The following is a 22063-nucleotide window of genomic DNA, read 5'->3' on the forward strand; positions in this document are numbered from 1 at the left end:
GCAAAAATGAAAAGACAAAAAAAAAAACAGAAGGAAGATTTTGGGGGAGGCGGGAAATTAGAAGGTCTATTGTAGCTATCTTTATCGCCGCTATAACTAAGAAGACGTGCCACAAAATAGGTACCTATTGTGGTGGTCATATCAACACTGCTACAACTCACATATTGCAGCGGTTTTCTCTACCGCCGCTATAGTATCTGCGCAAAATGATATATTTATTGCAGCGGATTTTTGGAGAGTCGCTATATCTAAGTTACCTACACTAAAACATATATATTGCGGTGATTCTATGTCTCACCGCTATAGGACACCGCAAAAGACTAGAGTTACTGCAGCGGTCCAATAAAATGCCGCAATAGACCCCATTTACAGCGGCGGTCCAAAACAACGCCACAATATGCAACATATAGTAGCATTTTTCGCACCCGCTGCAAAAAATCCACCGCAATAGTATAGATTTCTTGTAGTGCAAGGATGACAACTTGCCAATAGATGCTGGAATTGAACCCCTAAAAAAGTTGTAACCCAAAGAGAGTTGTCTCAAGCTTCCAAATATCCCCAATATATCAATCAGAAAATTTTCCAATTAGCTTACTAGAATGCAAAGTAAGGGACTTCAGGTTATTGTTCAAGCAAGTCGAGAAATTACCTAAAATCCCAGCAATATTGCCACTAAAATTGTTCCCTGAAAGATCTAGAGTCTTCAATTTACAAAGATTTCCAAAACAGCTTGGCAATCGGCCTGTGATTTTTTCATTTCCATGCAAATCAAGGTGCTCAATTTTTCTTACAGTCACAAAATCATATGGAATGGTACCTTGTAACTTACTCAAGCCAAGATTGAGTTTTGTGAGGCTGGAAAGATTAAAAAAGCATTGTGGCATGGAAGAGTAAAATTCATTGTTCCATAAATCAAGGGCAAAAGGAGAGGTGAAATTAACGAAAGGAAGGGAAGGTAGAAGGCTTCCAAGCTGACAATCAGATACATATAACTCTAGAAGGGAAGGAAGCATGTTAATTGCATTTACCCAATTTTCTCCGACACCACTTAGATTCGATTGACTCATATCTAGGTACTTCAAAGAAGAGAGACTTGAGACCCAATCCAAATTTTGGGGATACAAGTCTATTGTAATGAAGGTCAAGATGTATCAGCATGGACAAATTGCTGAGGTGAGGAGGAATTTCCCCAAAAAACAATGCATCAGAGATATTGAGATACATCAAGTTCTCTAGCTTCCCCAACACTTCAAGAATTGGAATGCCTCCAAAACAATTCGAGCTTAAATCAAAGTAATTTAAATATTTCAAGTTAATCAAAGAACTTATCTCACCACCAAGGAACGAATTCAAATGTGCATCATAGTTGATTTCCATTTCATTTGGGTTCCGAAGATCAAGCTTGGTGACATGACTAGATTGGTTGTTGCACTCTCCATTGGCTGCAATCTTCACTGATCCAAGAAGAAAGCCTACTCGAATGATTAGTTAGGCCTTTTTCGGAGTTATAAACTAGTCTATGCTCAAAGTGCACTTTGTCCTCAGAGAATATGATCTTGGGTCCGGAAATGCTTAATAAGACTTTTGAAATATGAATAAGTAAACAACTAAAGGGAATGAAAAATTCTAAGTACTAAGCTCTTGAAATGTCTAACTTATCTAATTGACTAAGACATATTACATCATCTCCAAATCAAAGGGCTGGAAGTAAATCATTTCGATTGAAATTAAACTAATTAAAGCTGATCATCTTGATTAAAGGCAAATCACAAGAATTCAGTTGATTCAATCCTAATAATACGAAGTTGCACTGAAATGGACATTCATATGGATCAAATTATCATAAATATGTACAGATCACATTAAACTTAAACATAAGTACTTAGACATAAACTTACAAGCGAACGATGAAGATCTCCTTACAAACCTAAAAGACTAAGAAAATAATTCCTAAGAACCTAGTCTCAGATCTTTGAAAGTGTTCTGATATGTGCTCTAACTAAGTTTTCTTATCTGTTAGTGTGTTCATGGTGTCCTTTCCTTACTGAACGAGGTCTCTATTTATACTTTAAGGATCTGGTTCCATCTCTAATGCCATGTTTCCTCCATTTCATTCTTTTTCCATGTATCCCACATATGTATAAGCTGTTATAAAACTGTATTTTAAGTTTAAAATGAGTATTTATAAAAAGTTACAAGGAGTTATAGTTGCAAAATAAAGTTTTAGATTTTAAAAATGCCACTTTAATCTCCCAAAACGCCTAACCAAACGGATCCGTAACGATTGACATATAATTACCATTATTATTGTCTATCACGTGCCCCCAGAGTGTTCCTTTGACTTAAATCATCATGTGCCTCTCTTTAGCAAGTGAATCACTGCCCATCTGAGCTTTCATTTCCAGGCTTTTGTATCTTTGTTACTATATGGGTTTAGTATGTTCCTTTACTAAAATTAATATTTGGCCCAATATTTCCAATGAATGAATTTTTTTTGGAAGCCTCTCTCCGAGTCTCCGTGACCTCCAAACCAATTATATATCCAAAGAGGCCCATGACTAAAAATGTACGAATTGCCGAAGCACCCCATACTTTTGGGGGTAGAAGTCCCTTCTTACACTAAATGTTACTTAAATTCTGTTATGCAGCAGCGGCCGTTTTAACATCAATTATTATAATTTGAGGTAAGCAGAAGCACATTTACATGAACAATAAAATAAAACAAGAATACGGTATTAGCAACATAGTGAATCAGTGATACCAAAGGTAACTACGAGCCCAAAAGATGTTTGGTTCTAGAGCATATAGAATTCGCGGTATCCAAATTATCATATAGTTCATTCCCTTGATCCTTGTGCTAGAACTGGAATCACTCTTCTATCCTTCATATGATATGTGGTTTTCTAATTTCTATAGAATCTCTTGTTTCCAGAAGATCCTTGAGGTAATAAACCTTACTTTTAAATCCCCTTACTTTAGTAAGCCCAATTATGTATGTATATGTATGTATGGAGGGACAAACATGTGCTTAGAGTTAAAAGAATTACCTGCAACATGAGAATAATGGGCAAACTTCAAAAGTACGCTTTCCACGCTTTCTACATAGAAATGGCAGGCATTTGGGCGGAGCTGCCTGGGGAAAAAAAAAATTACATGCCTTAAAAAATTTTAATTTAAGGGTATATTGAAATAAAATAAAAATTTGACTACCCAAAATAAAAATTTGAGTCTATTGAACCCAAAATTTAGACTCTCCAAAATTTTGGCCGGTTGAAGGTTGAACTAAAAAATTATCCACACAAATACAAATAAGCCCAAATAACAATAGAAAATTAGAAATCAGTCCAAAAACTTTAACAACAAAATAAAATAAAATAATATCCCTCCCAAAATTCACAAAAATTATTAAAAGTCTGTTTGGACCCACGATTATGAGGGTCAAACCTGCGTCTGAGATTCTAATTGATCCTACATCTTTCGAATAAATGAGTATGTTTTTGTTATGAGGCCTTTAATTTGAAGCTCTAGCTAAGAAAAAGAAAAACTTGTTGAGTGATTTTGTTCAGCCCAACCCATTCAAATGCTTTTCCCAAAAAAAAAAAAAAAAAACCCATAATAAAAACAACAACAACAAAAAAAAAAAACCCAAATTTGGGATTTTAGTATTAAAATCCCAAATTTTAATATTAAAAAATTCTCAATATCCTTTAATTCCAAAACCTTATAATTGTTACCTTATTTCTAACTTTACTAGAGAGAAAAAAGAGGCAGAAAGTCATATTGGGTGGAATAAAATAAGTTGATGATATGTTTAATTAAATAGTAGGGTTTTAGGGTATAAAAAATTTATGATTTAACCTTTATCAATGCGGAGCGGAGTGGGGATGAGGCAGGGCGGGGTGAGTCTAAAAAGTCTAAACCCACCCCTGCCTTGCTCGTATAATGCGGATAAAAAATCTCACCTCATCTCCGTCCCATTACCTTTGCGGGGTGGGGAAAATCTGTGCGAGCAAAAGTGGGGAGAGGCTGGTCAAGCGAGGCGGTACAAAATTACCATCCCTATGCACATCCTGACTCAAGAGAGAAAGGAGAAAGAAACAGAAATAGATGGGCTTGAACTTAGAAAATTTGGCATCAAGAAGCAAATTCGCATCTAGAAATGAAACGTTAACCAACCCATAAAATAAATTATTATTTTATTCAAATATAGGAAATGCTAAATACTTCGGGAAAGATCTTGCAATCTAGCTTTAAAACTACTTGATTTTATAAAAATAATTAAAAAATTCATATTGGTTCGCACTTGGCCAACCGCTTACACCACTTTTTGACTTACCTATAACCACTCACTACATCAACAATTTGTAATAAAGTTTGTAGCTCTAGTATTCCTCATAAAGACTATAAAAAAGTCAATAGATCTAAAATCTAAAACAAAATATACAAGCCCAAAAAGTTAGCACAACAATAAAAATTACTAATACTAAATCTAAAACAAAATAAGCCCAATTAACCAATTTCACCCAACACAAAAAACCTGGCCCTTAAAAAAATTTTAATAAAATTATTTTGTCCTTACCCAACATCAGAGTCTCACACACACACACACACACACAAAATCCCTCAAATGGCTAAGTAGTAGAACCAAAGGTTGGAGCCAGCGCACATAACCAACAACAGACCTGCCCCCCTAACTCTAACTCTAACTCTAACTCCTAGCTCCGTCCCTGTTCTCAGCAAAGACTTTATCAAGAAAACATTATTTGAAATCATCTTAGGATGACGATGATGCCAAATGAGTACATTATGACTTTTTGTTTACCTATTTCTTTAAGGCTATCTCATGTTTTCACCAAGTATGCAAGAAATGGTTCATTTCTTCAATAAAAATTATGTGTGTATATATATTTTTTATAAAAGGTTTGGACTTCGGATGCTTCCAAAAACCCAAAGTAGTTTTATGATAATCAAAAAAATGCTAAGCAAATTTCTGTCCACACAAAATTCAGAAGTCTACAAGAGCATAACAAACAGCCAAAAACACTGCGCTAGAAGCTGAGATATCCTACAACCTAGCCATATAGTCCTGCCAAAACCAATCCACGTGGATCAACTAAAGGCTGGAAAGAAGATGGCATACTTATAAAATTGTGACATAATTAATTGGATAAATTGGTCATTGTAGCTAGTTGTTAGGACATATGTGTTTCACTTGTTTAGAACATATGTCATTCATTATTTATGTAATTGGCTAATCCTTTGTTAAAACGCACTTTACTTGTAATTGGGTAGATTTAGGATGAGGTTAATGCTTCAAGAAATAAGGTTTCAAGATCAAGTGTTAAAGCCATGCAGTCTGCTCAAGAAACAAGCTTAGAAGTGCTCTTCATTAAAGCTCGACAACTGGCTCGATAGCTGCATCTATTGAGCTTTAAGAAGCTGTTCTAGCCCCGAGGCTCGACAGCTACTTGACAGCACCTCGACACCTTTAGCTGTCGAGATTTAAGAAAAACAGATTCTGAGTTTTATTTTGATTCCAATCCGTGGATGTGTCTTTAGGCATTTTTTTCTCCTAACCCTAGACATATAAAATGATTATTTTAAGGGCCGTCAAAGTGTGGCAAGTTGCACAAGCATTGAGAAATTCTTGTTCATGCAAATTGTAACTTGAGACAAAGTTCTTGCCCTAGTTCATCTCTCTTGTGAAGAAGTTGCTGTGTCTTTGCACCGTAGGGTTTTGTAACCAAGCATCTTCTTGATCTTCATCGTGTGGATGAATTGAAGAACTTTGTAGCCAACAATCTTCTCTAGTTGGTGATTGAAGTCGTGTACTGGGATCCGCGCAATTGGTTAGTCACGTATTTGGGAGCCGTGCATCGAAAAGGAAAAATCGTCACTACAGAACAAGTCCAATTGGGTATTGGGGTAAGGGTTCAACTGTAGGTTGGAAAGGTACTTGGGATTCCTTTACCTGTAACCACTTGTTGTGATAATAGTGGAATTTCGGGAGTGGTGACCTTAAAATCACCCGGTGGAGTTTTGCCGTGTAGGTTTTCCCCATTTTTAAACAAATCACTGTGTCATTTATTTTCCGCTGCATCCTTTAGTTTAATTGGTGATTTTTTTGTGCTACCACGCGTTTGCATGTTAATTTGATTAATTAATAACTTGGCTAATTAATCAACTTAATCCATCACAAGGGGTCAATACGTTCCTAGCCTATCACTAGTTACCTCAATTGACAAAGAAAACAGTGAAGATTGTGTAGGTTCTACCACAAGTTTCTTATGTTTTCAAATTCATTCCCATATTGTTGTAGAATTTACACAATTCTATTGAAAAATGTGACATAATTTTTCATGAGATAAAAGCAAAACTTTAAGTGTTTGAACCCCTACCGGTTACCGTATTCCTCCTACGCCCAATGCATGGGTCCATTTCGTAGTAAGATGGAAAGAATACAAGCATTCCATCTGGTAAAATTTGAGCAAAGTTTATTGGAAGACAAAAATTTAAGAATCATAACTTCTCCTTAAAAAAATTTACCAATTATTAGGAAATAGATTTGGATACTCCTCATATTTTGATTAGGGACAAATTCAGTGCAATGCCTTAATGTTTAAAATTTTAAAATACCGAGTACTCACACTAAAATTGACGGTGATCAACATCAAGTGTTCTTTGTCCATAATGGTCGTCCAAGACCAGCAATGTCCAAAGCAGCCTTTAGAAAGGAGAAAAGAGAAATATGCACCACAAGCATAAAATGAGTACATCCAGGACTATCACCAGTCATCCAAAGAGAATCTTGCCTTCTAAGGAGAAACAGGTCGTCCATACCACGAGAAGGTATGGATGACCAGCAAACACTTAGTAAATTTCTGAGTGTTTTCCATAAACTCAAATGTTAGACCACTAACCATTATCTCAAAACGTGGGATGAATTCTCCGAAATTCACTCCATTCTCTCCACTAAGTTCAAACATCTTCCACGATATTAGTAGCACCCAACAAGTAGACCCACTTCAAACTCTCTATAAAAGGGACCAAGCCTCATCCAACCAAGGTACGTTCTACTATTCATCCACTCACTACTCTTGTATTCTAGAGATAAAACTGACTTAACCATCGAAGGGTCTATGGCCGGTTCATACCGGTCACCTTTAATATTTACTTTCTTTCTCTTCATGTCATCCAACTGTTGTGAATACACAGAGCATTTAGCCTACTGATTTTTGTACATAATCAAAAATATAGATAATTTCAACATTTAACTCTTTGCATATTATATAATTTATATAACGGTGGATTTGTCAAAATTCACACCCAATTAAAAATTATTAAGTGATGTAACATTATTTAGAGTTCCACTAGGTGTAACTTGAACCCTACCTTCTCTCTCTCTCTCTCTCTCTCTCTCTCTCTCTCTCTCTCTCTCTCTATATATATATATATATATATATATATATATATATATGGGGCATGGGTTCAAGTTACACCAAGTAAAACTTTAAGCAATGTTACACCACTCAATATTTTTTAAGTGGGTGCAAATTTTGACAAATCCACTGTTGAATTACATTATCTACTTATATTTTCCATACTTGCAAAATTTCAAGGTAATCAAATATCAATAGTCATGTCATCAATCAATTGTTTAAATATAAATTGTTTTTGTAGTTTAAAATAACGCATATAATATGAGCTTAATGATCATATATATATACACACATATTAATAGCCAAAACTTAGAGATAATCCAATTAGATTATAATTGGATTCTCAATTTTGCACCATGTGTCCTAATTAATTTTTAATTTTGTACTAAGTGAATTATTGATTGTAAAAATTGAAGAGTCCAAATCCAATTAGATTCTAAATCGGAGTTAAATTTTTAGCCACGTGTCCATCTAAGCTTTTAATTTTTGTGGCAAGGAATTATTGGGTACAAAAACCACAAAGTCTAAAATCAATTAAATTTTAAATCATATATATATATATGTAAGGACCTAAAATCTAACAGCCCAAGCCCACTTTAAACAGTGAGTTTTTACAGTTCAACTTTGGCCAAAATCAATAAATTTGTAAGAGAAGGAAACAAACAACGAGAGAGGCCCCCCCCCCCCCCCCCGAGGATGAAAATAAGGAAGAAAGACTCAGTATTATAGAGTATTAGTCGCTAACCCGTGCGATGCACGGGAAAATTTTGAATGTATTGTTTTACTAATTTCTTCCCAATGCAATTATTGAAATAAAGTTGCAGCATTTGCACAGTGATCAAACATCTTCTTTTCTATTTTAGCACTTTTGTTGTATCCAAATAGAGAATAACACTAAAAAATAATTAAACCATCCCAAAGCCTATATTTCTCAAAGTTAAAATAGAGTCCTAAATTTCGTTTAATTCTATTAACTGCTTAAGTAAATAAGCACATTGGTATGAATAAAGAAATGAATGGCGTCCGTGTCTATTTAGTTATCAACCATATATCTGTTATAGCAATTAAGGTGATTTATAAATTTCAACCAGTTTGTTTTGTAACACTTTTTTTTTTTTTGAGATACTAGATAGAATGACTTTTTTTTTTTTTTTTTTTTTTTTTTTTTTTTTTTTCAGAAGTAAAAAACCATGTACAAAGATAAAGACCTGGGCACACAGCCCAGGCTAGTTTGTTAGCCATACAAATTATGAAGAAAAAACATACAAGGCTTCCCTTTGAACTAACAAAACAACGAAGACCCTTCTGCACCATAATCATGTTTTCTTGAGTGGCCAAGAGCATCTAATATGTCACCAGCAATGCTAGAGCTACATCCAAAATGACTTTAGGTTGTGTCTGAACTTTCTCAAAGTATGCTTTGTTTCTTGCATTCCAAAGTACCCAAGTTGTTGTGGCCCACAGTTCCAGCTCCTTCTTTGTTTTGTAACACCAAATTTACTGTAATTAGCAAAAATCTTAACTCAGAAGATTCAATAGAAAGTAGGAACACATTGATATCAATTTAGTTATTAAAAAAAAGTCTCAGATGATGGCAATTATAAAACAACATTCTTCTCAATGAGTTTATAATCAAACATATCTATCGTAGAAGCAAGCATATATGATGTCTTGGAAATAAAATTGATAGCCTTCTTCATGGACATACAAGGCCCTAGATTTTTGGGTTTTACATGTTTCCAAAAAAAAACATTCTTAAGGTATATTATAGAGACAAATCATTATGATCTTTTGCAATTTAGAATCACTTGGAAATGATTTTTTTTACATTAAATTTAAAAATCATAAAATTATACATAGACAGATTGGATATTGTACTTCCATGCAGATATCTAACAATTTCACTAAATACAAATCTGCAAAAAAAAAAAAAAAAAAAACAGGACAAAGTATTATCATACAACCACAATTGAATTGAAGGATAGTCAAATTAGCATGTTGTGTCTCGAGAGTCAAGATATCACATAATCATTTGGTATCTAAGAATTGTATAAATATTGGACTAATAGATGCATTTGTCTCAATCTTTGTCAAAAAAATATAAGGTATCTGGAATATGCAATAGAAAAATGTAGTTATAATACATTTGAAATCACCAATAATTATCATTTGAATAATAGTACTGACTTTATAGTTTTTATTTATTTATATCATGTAATATATGCATAGAACTCTAAAAATATGGTAGGAGGGTAAATCAAAAACTAAAATATGATGATGAAGCTCATTTGACAATCCCAACTCTTTTTTACAAATCAAATAGAAGCAACAAAATTAAAGGAAGCAAATTGCGTGATGCTGATCTTGCCTTCTTTATCCACCTTTGGGAGTTTAGAACTTTTCTCTACACCTACACATCAATCATTAGGATTAACCTATCACTGATTGTAATTGGTCAAAAATCTAACAGCCCAAGAGGATTTAACCATTTGCCAAAAGAGTAACTTCAGTTCCACCTATGGGCAGCTTTACTTTGTTTAACCCAACTGTAGTGTTTTTTTTTTTTTAATATCCAAGAACTTTTTAAGAACACCGGCTAATCCAATAAGTTTTTCATATAATTTTAACCCAGCATGAGATCAAAACTCTAACAATGCTTGCAAATCAAGAGGCACAAACCCAAAGTCTTTTGAGTTTAATTTATAGAACCAAAATCAGCAAAATTAAATCTCAGTACAAACCATGATAGAGCAAACAATAACAAAAGTAAATCTCAACACACAGTCCATTACATAACCAAAAAACTTAAATTAAACAGGCATAATGACCCCTTTCAAAGTGCAATTTACATTTCACAGTTACAACTTAAAAATTTTAAGAAATTCTCACCCTAAAGTTAGGTACTTTGTAATCAGATATGATCATTAAAAAATAAAGCTTCACATGTCACACAACGGTAAGCTACTACAAACATATGTGATTGCAACTAATGAATTTTGACAATCACCTCAAGTAGAAGTGAAATCGTAAAAAGATGCTAACACTAAATGCAATAAGAGAGCAATTAACTAACAACACAAATATACATCAAAATTGGATCTCACATCAAACATTCATTTTTAAATTGCTACACTTGACATTTACACAGTATTTATTAAAAAATACTTAAACCTTGAATTAATACCCAGTCCGAACCAGATAGAAAATTCATTTCAGAATAACCTCTGATTAATCCCTTTTTAATGTCTGCCTCTCACGAATTCCCTCCCAAAGACTGGAGTTGATCAACGAATACTGCTCCACCCTTAGCCACTGGACCTATTCCTATCTATTTTAGCCATTCAAATATTTTAGTTGACTAAAAACAAAGAAATTGTATTTGTAAAGAACCTGTGATTGGCTGAGAGTATCTTCGGAGGGAGATTTCTACGTAGTAGAAGATGAACAATTTACTGTGAGGCGACACCATTTCAATCTCTTCTATCAAAAAACAATAATCCTAAACAAAATAAAATCCAACCCAAATACCCAAAATAAAATCAATTCTAACCCAAAGACCTTAGTTTAAACAAAATCTAACCCATATTCAGTTTTTATTACCAATTTAAAAAAATATATATATATTTACCAATAGCAGTTTAGTCAGTCTGATGTTGGAGAGCTATTGGCTTGCCGGTGGATGATGGTTTAACACTCCTATAATTTCTCTCTCAATCTCTTTTGTCTGTTTCTTTATAGTTACCTACACTCATTTGCCTATTTTGTGACTAAATGATTCGGTTTCTTTTTATTTCTACACGGTGAAACAGTGTCTTTCATTGAGTCATAAAGTTTAGCGTTGGGCAAACAAAACAAAAACAGAAACTCCTTGAGCAAATATTCAAAATCCCATAATTTCACTTCATCTCTACAGAGAAATTGAATGATTTAAATCTATTAACGAAAATATTTAATAAAAATAGATCATAAGTATTTGCATTAAGTGAATAAAAATTATATTATAACATAAAAAATAAAATTTACAAAATGGAAACATAAGAATAGAGTATTTTAGAAGACTACCTTTTGTGATCTACTCTCCACATCTTTGCAAAATTGAACCACCAAGTCAGAGTCCTGCAGTGGGACAAATATATTGAACCACTTAAGAGCATTCCTCCATACCATCAAACTCAATGGTCTTGTTGTTTCAGCTCCCAAGATTAAACTTTTCCAAACTAGAGTTCGTTTCTTAGGAGATGAGTCAGATTCAAACAATACTGATGATTCAGACCCAGAAATCCAAACCATATACACAATTACCAAGATCTTAATCATTTCCTTGCTGATGACAAGTTCCCTTTGCCACTTCAGTGTAATGATGAAATGTTGCTCTTTTGAAAGAAAAGATTTGGAAAAACAGAGCAATGAGCACATGCTGATAGATTTCTCCTGAGTTATCTTGTGGACCTGTGAGCCTAGAAGTGGCGTTTATTAATGGCATATATTACTAGGATACTATAGAAAATAAACTGAAAGCATGGAATAGTACATAGAACAAGATACAGCAAACTGAAGGATATTATTAGATTCAACAAGCTTTTTACAGGACTGGAAGACATAAACTGGGAAATATTACACAAGGTTCTCTTTCTTGCTAACTCTCTTTAACTCTTTTTCACTCTCTAATTCTTCGACTCTGCTCAGCTAAGGAAACAAAAGGCCTATTTATAGGCAACAATTTACAAAAAAGATAAAAATATTTTACATTCAGAGGATAATCTTTGAGTTGTAAGGGCCGGCTTATTCTTGACATTTGTCCAAAGTAGTGGGGGTCCTAGAACTAGAGTGACAATTGTCTTTCGGATGTAAGGATGCTAGTGTAGAAGATATTCGCTTCCGGATATATTGCTAACAATAGATAATTATGTTGTGGAAAAGGACGAAGGACATTATACAATAGATGTAATGTTAAAGGAATAGCTACGGCAAAATTATTAGAAGGAAAGGAAGAAAAGCCAAAATAGTAACTTTGAAAAGTCAAAAATAATGGCTCCTGACACCTTTTTTTTTTTTTTTTTAAATATATATTTCTTATATATCTATCTTTAGTCATCCCACCCATCTCTTCCTTGAAACCATTCTTCATCGACATCTGCATCGGGATCATGGTTATGGTAGTAAGGGTCATCATAGCCAAATAAAGAATTAGACATTTCCCAATGGTCTTCATGTGGCCATTGCTGTCTGCAAACATCTGGGTCGGCTAATACTATGTCTGGTAAGATTCCCTGATTGAGAGATTCTGCCATTAAAAGGGAATAGTGACAAGATATCCAAGACACCTCCACATGTGTGTGAAGAGTACCATCAGCATTAGTTACCCAATGTATATCTGGAGGGTGGAGGATTCCTTCTGCTTGAATATTATTTTTGGAATTTAGCTTGGCTACTATGCATGCTGAAGAAATCTTGCTACCAAAACGGGGGTGATCTATTTTGGGATACTTGAACCATTAGCCATCATGAGCATCATTTTTCAAAATTTCAGACCAGAATTTGTGGAAATATTTATTTTCTCGAGGGAAAATGTATGAGTAGAATTTCGGTTTGAAATTGAGGCACAAGTAGTACTCATTGAGTAAGTACCACATGTAAAGGTAGTGTACAACAATCCAGTTTGTTAGCCAAAATGCAAATGGAGTTTTCCATGGTTGCTCAATGTCTGGGAAAAGGGCAAGGAAATGACGTTGGTGTTTTTTGAGGTAATCATGGAGTACTCTAATGATTCTTTTGGATCTGGCTTGAAAGGTCAAGGTCTTTATTTAGTATTTTATTTCTGGGGGAAGTGTTTCTATCATATTGAGGATATCATTAGGGGCTGAAGTAGAAGGGCCTGAGGATGAGAATGGATCTGTTATTGGATATACACATAAGGGTGGAGGAATTATTGTGGTATGAAGAACTGGAGGCTTTCTAGAAAGGTAATCAGTGATAAGGTTGTCTGTACCTTTGATGTGTTTGACTTGGAAAGACCATTGTGAAAACCAATTTGACCATCTGAGTAACTGAGGATGTGGGAGCATTTTTCTTTTGAATTGGAGCATTTTTGGAAAAGAAGACATGTCCATTTCTACAAGAAAATTGTGACCAAGGAGATAAAACTAGAACTTTTCAATTCCATGTTTGACTGCTAGGATTTCTTTGAAAGTAGAATGGTAATGGAGCTCTGAAGGCTTGAATGCACCACTTTTATGTCCACAAATATTTCTTTTGCCATCAATTTCTTCAAAGAGAGTTGCTGCCCAATACTCATCACTTGTATCTATTTGTAGAACTCGTTTGCCTGTTCCCGGAATCTGCAAAGGGGGAAGTTTTTCTGCTAATTTTTTCAATTGTTGGACTACGTTTGTATGAACTGGATTCCATTTTGGGGGAGACTTTTTCAACAATTCAAACAAACAATCCCTGTGTTTGGAGATTTTTGGGATGAAATCTGACATGTAGTTAACAATTTCAAGAAACTGCTGGATCTGTTTGGTGCTGGTGAGCATATCTAGAAATTCACTAAGAGAAATTGTAATGTGGAACTGCAAAGTGTACTTTCCATCTGAAATGTTTACGCCCAAGAAGTCAATAGAAGATACTCCTATGACCATTTTCTTTTCTGAAAGCATTATCCCTTGAGCTTTTACCAAATTGTAGAATTTAGTAAGCAATTGTTCATGGGATGCTACATCTTTTGAAAATAGGAGAATATCATCTACATGGATCAATGCATTTGACAAAAGCGATTGGAACAGCGTTACCATTGCTTTTTGGAATTGAGATGGAGCATTTTTGAGGCCAAAAGGCATTAAAGTCCATTGATAATGATAGTCTGGGATACAAAATACTGTCTTGTATCTTTCTTCTGGGTGGATTCCTAATTACTAGAATCTTGTTTTGAAATCAAACTTTGAAAACACTTTGGCACGGGAAAGATGTTGGAAATTGGAACTTTTGTTTGGCAAATGGAACTTGTCATCAACAAGGAAATGATTAAGATCTTGGTAATTAATTACCAATCTAAGTTTTCCTTGGACTTGTTCAGCATGCTTGTTAACATAGAAAGCTTCACATGTTCATAGAGAAGTTGTGGGTTCAATGAGGTTTTCTAAAAAAATGGTGGATAACTCTTGCTTAGCCAAGGACAAATGTTCTGGATTCATTTCTCTATGACTAGTTTTTGTGGGGTTAACGTCTTCATTCTTTTTGAAGGGAAGGTTTATGAAAAAAGATGAATTTTTCCACAAAGGATTTGGATTTTTAAGTAGGAATTCAGAGTGAGTGGTTGCACAACATTCATTGATAATCTGGAATCTTAAAGAGTCAAAGGGATCTATTAAGAACAAATGAGGTACTTGGGGCCAGGTGAGAAGGTGTTGTTTATGAAAAAATCCTTTTGAGAACCATTTAAGATTGGGTATCTGATGAAGGAGATCAAATCCTATGAGAAGGTCTTTGCCTGTGAGTGGGGATCCAAGGATTTGGTGTCTAATGGTAAGAGTTGGAAAAATTCGAATGCGAATGGGCTTACTTTTCTGGGTAATCAGAAATGTTTCTCCATTGGCTACTCTAAACATCTGATGATGGGGTAGCCAAAAGTTTTTGGGTAATATCTTAGGATGGAGAATTGTTACTGCGGCTCCTGTATCAAATAAGGCTATTACCGGGATGGGTCTGGAATAAGTATCAAGGAGGATGTGAACCTGAGCTATTGGTGTGGGGCCAGTTAGTGGAGCTATAAGAGGCTGAGATGTGCATATGGTTTGGATTTCTGGGTCTGAATCATCAGTATTGTCTGAGTCTGACTCATCTTCTGAGGTAGAATAAGCCATGACTTCTAAGGCTTGGGGAGAGTAATCATCATCCAAGGAAAAGAGTGATTCAACATCTGAAAAGGGAGTGTCGTCTGCATGAATTTGGGCTTGCTCCAAAAGCTTTGCTGCTTTTTCTCTTTTTGGACAATTTTTTGCAAAATGACCAGGCCTTCTACATACAAAACAAACTTTTGAAGTTTTTCCTTTGAACTGCTTTCTTCTGAGGAACTTCCATTTATTTTTTCTGAAAAACTTCTTCTTCTGTTGAGGATGTTTCTTCTTCCAAGAATACTTTTTGAAATGATCTCTTCTCTTGGTTGGACAAGCACAATTTTTGTCATAACACTTGATTTGCAAATCTTTCCTTTTACAATTGTCTTTAAGCTTGCTGTGGACCTTGTCAATTTCTGAAAGAAACTTTCTTTAATTGCAGAGTTTTTCAAGAGCAATGAGCACATGCTGATAGATTTCTCCTAAGGAGGCTTGCTGCAGGGTGATTTTTTGAAGGTTCATTATGTGGAGGGTTTCATCACCTAATGGTTCTGGGAAAGAATTAAGGAAAGTGTGCTTAGAATTGACATCATCCATTCCATTAAAGGAGTAGTACTTGCTTGACATTCGGTCAAAATGTTTTTCCAGATCTTTTCTTTCAAAAGAGCAACATTTCATCAGTAAGAATTCTTCTCTTGCTACTTTAGTGTAATGGGCCAGTGAACCAAGGAATTCATTATGAAAGATTGTGAAAAAATCTTCTATAGTGTTACACTGGGCTGCTTGTCTTTGCTTGTATTCTCCAAGATTGATCCACCATTGTCTCAATCTTCCTGTAAGTCTTGCGACAAACTTGGCAATGATCTGTGCAACAGTATTATTTGGGGCTTGGAGTTCAGCTGTACACCATGAATACATGTTGAAAATCTCATCATGCCATTTTGAAGGAGGACTGTTATCAATGGTAAACAAGTGCTTTAAATCTGTGGTTGATGAGTAGGTTAATCTTGTGTGGTGATCAGGGATGAAAGGTGGTGGAGGAAATATTGGTGGTGGTGGAGGAAATATTGGTGGTGGTGGTGGAGGTTGTTTAGGGCGAAGGACATCATCTTCTTCTTCTACCTTTGGCTCTGTCATAAATACTTCGTCTAATTTAAGGCCAAACAAGTCTAGATCTGTGTTATCAATGACTGGGAGAACAAAAGGTTCTGTTGATTCTTGAAGAGTTAAAGTTCTAAGAAATGATGAAATCGGGTTTGGGGGATCAGAATTTATGGCCAACATGTTCATATCTGGGGGTCTTGAAGAAGCACCAATTGTTGGATCTGGTGGTTGGTATAATGGTTCTTTGTCCTTTTTGATGAGAGGAGGTTCATTTTGTGGTCTGGATTGAGATTCTAGTTGGAGTGGTGTTGGGCTGATTATGCTGGAAAAAATTCAACTTGGTTTAAAAGGATTATAAGCAGGATGTGTCATGGTTAGTGGTTGGAGGTTCTGGTAGAGGGAGACTGGGGAGAATGGTGAGGTTAAAGGTATGGACAGATCTTTATACAATGATTGACGCGGTTGATAAGGCATGTAGACTTGCATTGGAAGAGCTTGGGTAGCCATCTTTTGTGAATTCTCCATAGACTGGAGTTGCATCAACAACTATTTTCTTTCTTTTTCTTTTTGCCCAATGAGAGGAAAGGAGACAGACAAATCTTTTACTGTGGAGGCAATCGTTGCCAATTCTTGTTCAACTGACTGTATTTTTTTCTTCAAATCTTCAATAAGAGAATTTGAGGATGAGAAGGTATGAGTTACTGCTTCAGTAATCTTTTGTTGATTATCAAGGATCCTTGAAAGGACCTGGTTTTGTGCAACAGCATTTTCTGCCTGCCAATTTAGAGCTGCTTCAGCTGAGGAGACTTGTTTTTTGGTTCCATCTGGATTGGTTCCAACAGGGTTTTTGATTTTCCAAACATGTTTAACGTTAACTTGTGGATGGTCAAAACTTTCAAGAGGAGGAAAATTTTGTGAATAGGAGGGTGAAGCATGGTCAAACATGTAACAAGGTAAGATCTTTTGTGTATGGGTTTGACTGGGAGACTTGGGTTGACATTTTGATATTTGGGGGAGGACTTTCTGGTAATATGGAATTAGTGGTAGTTTCTGGTTTTGTTGGTTTTGTTCATGATTTTCTCTGCATGGGGAAAGGGATGGAGTTTTTTGCTTTCTGGTTCTGGGATAGAGGACATAGTAATCAAACTTTCTAGAGGGTTCTCCAAGGAGGTCAACTTCTAGATCTCCTGCTTCATATCTTTCTTTAAGAAGCTGCTGGGAAGACGTTTTCTTTCGTCTTTTTTGCTTTTCTTCAACTATTTCTTCTTCTTGACAATCAGGACAGTCACAAACATCCCACCATATATGGCCGGAGGATGATTTTCCTTCATAGCAAGGTTTTCCATCTTCTCGAAATGCTTTGATTTGAAGACCTTCAAGACCTTCATATGAGACTGGCTGGATCATAGCCATTGGAGTAGGAAAGACTATCACTTCTTCTTTTTCTGGTGTGGCTGCCATAAATCTAACTTCAACTTCACCATTTTGTTTTTTGATGAAGAAAGGAGTGTTGGACTGGATTGGTTGGGCCGCCTAATGAAGATTCTCATATTTTGTGATCCATGATTCTGGAAAGAGTTTTGTCATCTGCTCTTTATTCAACTGTCTTGGAACAAATGTGCACATAGGCGTCATGCCTAGGTCAACTTGAATTAAAAGAGCATCATTAGACTAGGCTATCTCTGGTATAGCTATGTCAAAAGCATGATTTTGGAGTCTGTAGGCAAGCTGATAATGAAGTGTGGCTGCAAAAGTATCATGCACTTGTGATGCTCCTGTGATCTGAACTTGGACTTTAAGAGCATCACAAAGGTGAGGGTCTTTAAGAGACATGTTAAAATTGGGGAAAAGAGTGACAAAAACTGTTCCCGCATTGAGGGTGGTTTGGACGGTTCTTATAACTGCATTATGGTATTCCAAAAATCTAGAATCAAGAAGAGAAATTCTAGAAGCTATAGGGAGTCCTTTTCTGCCATGAAAGGTGAGTGCTAATCTTACTGTACCAAAATGCAGGTGAGTGTATCCTTGTTTTTGCCATGGAATTACAAACTCTCTGGGAAGGGCAAGGGCGATAAAATTTACTTTTTCACTAGCTGAAATGTTGAACTGGTCAAACTTAGAAGCTTGGACATATTCTTTGACACTAGAAGGATGAGAAGGACCTAGAAACTTTTTTATGGATTTTTTGAAGGTATTTTGAGGTTTATCAAAGACAGTGTAAGGATTTACAATAGGAAAATCAGTAATAGGAATTTTACTATCTTCAGGTACATGGGAGATTTCATACAAGTAGTCTAATCTATTTGCAGTAGATTTACGAAGGGAAAGATCACACGTAGTTGTAATGGTATCTGTAATCGCTGAGGATGAACTAGCCATGATAGTTTCTAAAAGAATAACTGTTTTCCTAAGGTCTGACAGGACTAAAACGCCACTTCTAGGCTCACACGTCCACAAGATAACTCAGGAAAAATAGGTTCTTTGACACTTTGAGAATAACCCCTTAGTGTTCTACTTGATTATCAAATCCAGTGTTCTGATGTGACAAATACAGAGGATCCACTTATTGTGACAACTGTAAATCACAGAGCATACTAATCAGGATAATAATCAAAGTATACTAATCAAAGGAGAGTGAAACTTATTGCAAGGCACAAGCACAGGCTCTGATACCAATTATGTATGTGAAGGAGTAAAGGACGAACAAACTAAAGGACGAACAAGGAAGCTACAAGTAAAGGATGAGGACACTAGTAAAATACAAGGACAGGATGACAATGGGAGTGTAAGAAGATCATGGAAGCTTATTAATAGATTTTCAAATCTGGATGGTTATATATATATATATATATATATATATATATATATATATATATATATACGAACTGCTTTATATAAGGACATTATCTTCCTTTCATATATACAATCAAAATACATGAACACACCAAGCAATAAGTTTTAATGGGTCTAAACTTTAAACAATGAAAACCCATAAACAAACCTTTTTTTTTTCTCATTCGTCTCCCAAAGCATTGCCGCCAAACGATGCAAGCTTCCTCTTTCAAGGTTTGTAAGCCACTAAGAGCTTATTAACTTATTTAAATCCTGCTTTGCCAATTGGTTTAAGAATGCTGACTGTGGCATCTAAGAGTGTGTAGGAAATGGAATCCCTAGAGCTGAAGGATGAATTCTGTTGCCTTGTGAGTGATTTCTGAGAAACTTGTGTAGACGACTAAATTCTTAGTTCGAAATAAATCAAACAAGTAAAATAGTTTCACAAATGCAAATTTGCATTGATGAATATGTGGTACAATTCTCTGTGATTACAAAAGAGTGATCCTCTGATTCGATCTCCTTGAAATATTTGTTGATTGGAATTGTGGTAATGTGATTTTGATTTGAACACAAGATATCCTTCAATTTGGCTGAGGAATGGATCGAAGATCTTTGAAACGGAATTACAACGAATCTCTGGCTATGAGCTTGTTAGAAATTCTTTGTTCTTCGTGTTCTTCATGTTCTTTGTGTGTTCTTCGTGTTTGAAGGTTTGTGGTGGAAGTTCTTCGGTGCTTTAGAGGCTTGATTCCGTAGAGTTTCGTTGATTTATGGTGTGTTGAGGTTCTTAGAGGCTTTTGATCTTGATTCTAGTGAACTTTGAGATTTAGGAAAATGATTTGGATGATTTCTCTTCGATTGTTCTTCGTATTTGAAGGTTTGTGGTGGAAGTTCTTCGGGGCTTTGGAGGCTTGAATCTGTAGAGCTTCACCAATTTATGGTTTGTTGAGGTTTCTGGAGGCTTTTGAGCTTGATTCCAGTGACCTTTGAGACTTGGACAAGTAGTTTGGATGATTTTGCTTCAAATGTTGTTTGTATTCGAGGTTGAAGTTCTTGAAATTCCTGGAGGCTTCGGGGTTTGATTCCGGCAGAGCTTCTGGATTTCTGAACTCAAGATATCTTTCTCCGTCCTGTCCTCCGTCTGTCTGTGTACTCCTAAATGTCTTAGGAAGGCTTCTATTTATAGGAGTTTAGGGGTGGATGAGCGACACGTGGCAAAGTCTGATTGGTTTGCTTATGTCATCGCTTACACGTGCTGAATTGCTTGTGTCATCGCTTACACGTGCTGGATTGCTTGTGTCATCGCTTACACGTGCAGGGCTGTTTGTGTCATCACTTACACGTGCTAATGCAGTTTTATGCCTTTATTTCAATGACACTTGGCAAATTTCTATTGGTTTCTGAATAGTGATGGCAAAACCTAGCAGCAATACATGGCGCTTTGTAATTGGTTGTATTTTATGAACTTGGTAGTATGATGTGTCAGCTTGTGATAGGTTGAGAATTTTTCCTCTCTATAAATGCCCCCTCAAGACTCGTTCATGCACACAGTTTTGGAGTGTGGTGAGTGAATGAGTCTTGAAAGAAAATGGATTTTTATACTTGACTCTTCTAGTGAAATAGTTGAAGGTGGTGGAGCTTTTAACAGGATGAAGTAATTTCAGAAGAGTAGACCCACCCATATGAAAGGCTTTGATGAGACCGAGAAGGGGTCTGTGAGTATTTGAATGTACTTGCATGACCGAGCTTTCTCAGTAGAGATTAAGTCGAAGTAATTTCAAAAGAGTGTTTAATGGTACTTAGAGTGGGTTGCTGGGGCTGAAAGTTATTTGCAATAAGTTGGATGTACTTATAAGATTGAAACATTTCGATAGAGGTTAAGCTGAGGTAATTTTAGAAGAGTATTTTGGATCATTGGTGGCGATCACAGGGTGTTGAAGATGAAGAAGATGTGAGAATGTTGGCTGGGTACAGCATGTAGAGCTCTAGAGCTAGCCTCTTATTTTTAAGAACTTCTGGTGAAGTTATATCTGAAGGGTATGCTTTGGATCATAGAGAGAACATGTGGGAGTGTGGTTGAATGTGCATGTGTTATTGCATCACTCAGGTTAAGTTGAGGTAATTTCAGAAGAGTATTTTGGGTTTGTTGATGTTGATGGTGAAGAAGATGGTGATGAAGCAAAGTGAATGGGTAAAACATATGACACCATGGCCTTGACCCTGCATGTTGCGGACTCTTTGGCATAGATGTCTCTGGGAAGTACACCTTGAGATGTGGGACTGGCTGCATGCTAAATGAGGTCCGACAGCAAGTCATTGAATGTGCTTGTGTTATTGGACAGTGCTGACGGACATTAAGTTGAAATAATTTCAGAAGTATATTTTCTGAAATTCTTCAAGCTAATCTTATGTTGGAGTAATTCCAGAAAGTGTGTTTTGAGGTACCAACAATGATGACCTTTGGGCTCCGCGTTGGTGGAAACATGGAATGGGGCTTTGGCGACCATTCACCAACACCAAAGGCTAATTTCTGATGAGCTGGTACCTTGGAGGTCATCATAAATGTTGGATGGGAGACAATTTGTAGGATATCCCAACACTTTTTACCACCTTCACCTAATGCAACTTTGTTGGGAAAGCACAACAAATGAAAGGTGGAGTTAACTTGTGATCCTGGTTTTAGAAACCAGCCAAGCTGCTGTTTGTTCCGAACCACTGCTTCTGATGGGAGACCAAACAGTTGGAGAGAGACTACAGAAGCCCTGATCTTAGGAATGGGTGTCTCTGCTGGACTTAGATTTCCTGGCCAACCAAGTCCAAGGAAGCATGGAAGGTTGATGCAGACCTTGTTAT

At 35.9% G+C, this 22063-nt stretch overlaps 1 pseudogene; it reads right to left on the minus strand.

Moving 5' to 3' along the window:
• LOC142634890 (receptor-like protein EIX1) overlaps nucleotides 1-11729 on the minus strand; it is a 43436-nt pseudogene extending 31707 nt beyond the window's left edge.
• Nucleotides 11730-22063: the final 10334 nt, after the last annotated feature.

The sequence above is a fragment of the Castanea sativa genome, chromosome 5 (genome assembly GCF_040712315.1).
Source record: "Castanea sativa cultivar Marrone di Chiusa Pesio chromosome 5, ASM4071231v1".
NCBI classification, from domain to species: domain Eukaryota; kingdom Viridiplantae; phylum Streptophyta; class Magnoliopsida; order Fagales; family Fagaceae; genus Castanea; species Castanea sativa.